Here is a 4,177-nt window from a genome sequence, read left to right on the forward strand (position 1 = left end):
GTGTAGAGAGAGAGAAACAGCACCATGGACAGAGCAGTGCTTGGCAAGGTCGGGGATCAAGAGGGAGCTCCAGCCAGAAGGCTGCCAGACTGAGGCCCTGATACAAGGTTGGAGAAGGTGCTAGGGCTGTGGGGAAGTGGCCCAGGGAACCAGACAGTGGAGTAGGAGGAGGGGCAGTACATGGCTGCTGACTATAGGGTCTCTGGCCCGGGACCCAGAGTAGTGGGCAGGCCTGGATCCCCCCACTCATTTGCCCCCCAACTTGCCACTGCGGGGAGTGGTGAGTGCATGGACTGCAGTTTGCCATTGAAGCAAGTGGGTAGACTGAGGACGGTTGAGTCCCCGGTAAGGGGAGAGAGAACCAAGTGGGGACAGCTGGAGAGCTGTGTCCAGAAGAGGACGCCGCAGGCGAGAGTGATAACGGACAAGACAGCACTAGACAAGGGCGCTCTGGTGAAACAAGAACTAATTCCCAGGACAGCCCCATTATAGTGGCTTTTCTCACATTGAGAATCTGTGTCAATTTTGCAGATGACTTTAATGCGAACAAGATCAGCTCCTCTATGTTAGAAAAACTTTGCTTTTAAGGCAGGCTTTAAAAAAAAACCCCAACCGAAAAAGCACGTGAACTGTTGAGTGCTGTTCCAAAGGGGTGAGGCGAGGGCACAGTTTCAGAAGTTGTTTGCTGAAAGGCATGAACTCAAGAACAGTCAGCCCTGATAACATATTATGTTTGCTACTGAATAAAATATGTTGACATTTTTGTGGCTTAAATTAGAGATATACACAGGCAATTCAAACTCGAGTGAATAAGCCACTGTAGGCTAGCATGAAACATACCAGCATACCCCCCTCCAGTTACCTGTCAGACCTGCCTGCAGCTCGCCGTGGAGCAGGGTAGATCTAAGGAGCAGCAAGGCCCCAAATCTATGAGCTCTGTGTAAACAAATGAGCTGCTGGCTGGATTCAACCCAAGGTCCTGTTCCTGCCCTCCCTTCTTTAAGGGACTGACTTCAGCACCCAGCAGCTGACTTGCCTAGGAAACTAGACTGTCTTGAAGCCTGCACACTGGCCCTTGCCACTTTCCTGGCTCTGCTTCCAGCACTCTGCTCTGAGCTAGCAAAACACTGCATGGGGCAGATTGCCTCTGCCCAACCCGGCTGAGCCTCCCTTCCTGGGATGCATGTGTCAGTGCATGTAAAGCAGGAGAGGAATGTGCTGCTGATGCAACCATGGGTCAGCAGCACCTTTCCTTTTAATAAGCTGAATCGGGGGCCCAAAGAGACAGGAGAGAAAATGGTGGCTGGCGGAGAGAGATAAAAGGGTAAGAGGAACCACGGAGCTGGAGAGGGCTGAGAGAACTGGGACAAGGGCTCAGAGAAAGGGGTGAGAGAAAACTGGGGGAGGAAGCCGTAGGGCACCCATTGCCAAACTGTGGGTCACAACCCCAAATGGGGATGTGCCACCAGCAGGTGGGGTCATGGCAATCCCTACTGTGCAGAGGATGCCATTTAGTTCTTCAAAATTGCATCTTCCATGCTGTTTGGGGCCCAGGCAGGAAATACTTCATTGAAATGGGGTCTACCGGTAAAAAGTTTGGGAACCCGTGCGTGGGAAAAGGGCTCAGGGACAAGAGAATTAGGAGGTATGCAGAGGCAAAGAGGAAATATGGTAGGGAGGGACTGAGAATGGGGTCCCAAAAGAGGTAAGAAAGAAGCCAATAGTGTGTACCGAGGGAAGTCCAATGTGGGGAGAGGAGTGGGTGAATGGAGTGGAACAGCAAAGGGAGTGGCAGGTTTCCTCTTCAGGAATAGAGGTGCCAGCATCAGCTTCATTCATTGCCCCACCCCACTCTCAGGGCTGGGGAGAGAGAACAGAGTTCAGGGCCGGATTTCCAATTAGGCACAGCAGGCACATGCCTAGGGATGTCTAATGTTTAAAAATGGGTTAAAAGTTTCATTTTTTATGGAAAAAACACACAGGTCAGCTGTAGGCAGAGGGGCGCTGAAGATGCTCTGCCTCAGGGTGCATAAGATGTAAACCTGGCACTGACAGAGATGGGGGATTTATGGAAGGAATAATGCTCAGAGAAGCCTTATAAAAATGAGAAGGGAATAGAGGTGCAGGAGCCTAGAGTATAGAAAAGAAGGATAGAAAGAAGACAAAAGATGTTTGGGGATCCTAAGGCAAGTGAAAGAGAATGAATCTAAAAGGAAAAGGCAAGAAAACTTAAGGGATTCAGAAAAAAAGGAAAGACAGGAAAAAGATCAGGGAAGGTTTTAGAGGAGAGAAGGCGAGAGAAAAAAGGAGATGGGATGGCCAGGCAACAGGGGGAAGAAAGGAAAGGACACAGGGAGAAAACAGAGACCAAGAGAAAAGGCAGAACAGGAAACAAAGGAGAGAAAACTGAAAGGAAGGTTGCGAAAGAAGGCAACAGGTGCAAAAGGAGCAAGGAAGAGAAGAGAAAGGAGAGTTAGGGAAAAAAATGAAATAAAAGAGGGAGCAAGAACTAACAACTTTGAATGGTGAGTGAACTTTATTCAGGCTACTGATTTTATTGTCTTATTGATTGCTAATTTATAGAAAGCCACTGGGTAAATACTACCTTAAAGAACTGTAACAAGACAGGACAGACAAAATACAGAAAGTGAGGTTGGAAGAAATGCAGCCTGGAAACAGAGTGATTGAACCAATGAGATCAGCCAAGGTCAGCCTTAAAGGTTGGGGATTCTTTTAGGATGGAAATATATTATTCCATACTGTGAGGCAAATTAAAGGATTATAAGGTGAAGCAAATGAATAGGCCAGTTCTTGCTGCCAGAACGCTGGCTTGAAAAAAGAGGTTTTAGGATGGATTTGAAAGAGCAGAGGGAGGCTGCTTGGCATAATGGAGGGAGGAGGTGGAGGAAGAGGTGTGAAACAAAAATGTAGTGGGGGAAAAAACTCCCGGGAGGGTGGCAGAGTTATGGCTGGATGCATTTCAATCAAACGAAAAATCAACAAACAAGTCACCAACAGGCACAGTCGTAGTAAAGAGCCAGTGCGCAGAGCCTTGAAAAGTGAGGTTGGTATTTGAAATTGGGGTGGAATGGGATCAGAAGGCAGGAGAGGGACTTGAGTGGGTAGAACTGTATACGACACGATCAGTTTAGAGGGCAAGGAAGATAATTTTAGCTGTAGGGTGTTGTATGGACTAGAATGTGAGAAGGTCAGAGATCTGATGGCTGGAAAAGATGATGTATCATTTCTATGGCCGATGTCTCATAACCCACGGTGGGTCTTGCTATTTGAGCCTCAGAGTTCATTTGCTCACAGGACTTTTACCCTGAAATCAACCCTGCCTTGTTCATTTGCATTGCATCTTCTTAGTGCTTCATCTGGGATAGGAAAAGCCTTTTAATCATCTTGGGCAACATTCATCCCCGCAACACAACTCTGCCGTGAATGACTGCAATGGAATTATAACATAGGTGAATTTGGACTACTGCATGTTAGTATTGTGGCTGAAAAAGTGTTGGGTAGGAACCTGTAGCCCAGAGGAGGAAGATAGAAATAAAGATGTCTTTTAATTTTGTCATGAAATGGGAATGAGAGATGGCAATTTGTGGATGGGAAGAGGGTAAAATATTATTAATTTCAATATGTATTTATTAACTCTTGCTTAAAACAGAAAATGGCAGGTGAGATGAGAGGGCAAACATGCTCTGTCTTTTTAGTTAATAAATGCATTGAATTGGGCTGAAAACAGGAATTAGGAATAAGACCCTGCAGCTGGAAGGCGACAGCGTAAAAGTATTATTTAAATTGTGCTGTTTCACATCATGCTCACTTCAGCTGTGATGCAGTGTCAGAGCAGAAACCTCCCAAAACACCATCAAAGCCAAAGCAAGTGTATTTTAAAGTAACAAGACACTTTCATCTCTTTTGAAGTTGAGGAGGTTAGCAGAGTTGCTAACCAAAGCTTGCTTAAATTCTACCAACTGTGGCTTCCTAACGAGTTTTGGAAACTATCAAGCAACCTTCAGGAAGTGCTGCAAGGCCCAGGTATTCAACCAGGCCTTTGCCTGAGTCAGGGTTTGCATGGAAAGCAAAGTACCATTTAAAAGCAGCACAGAATCCTGTGGCACTTTATAGACTAACAGACGTTTTGGAGCATGAGCTTTCGTGGGTGAATACC

The sequence above is a fragment of the Chelonoidis abingdonii genome, chromosome 6 (genome assembly GCF_003597395.2).
Source record: "Chelonoidis abingdonii isolate Lonesome George chromosome 6, CheloAbing_2.0, whole genome shotgun sequence".
Lineage (NCBI taxonomy): Eukaryota > Metazoa > Chordata > Testudines > Testudinidae > Chelonoidis > Chelonoidis abingdonii.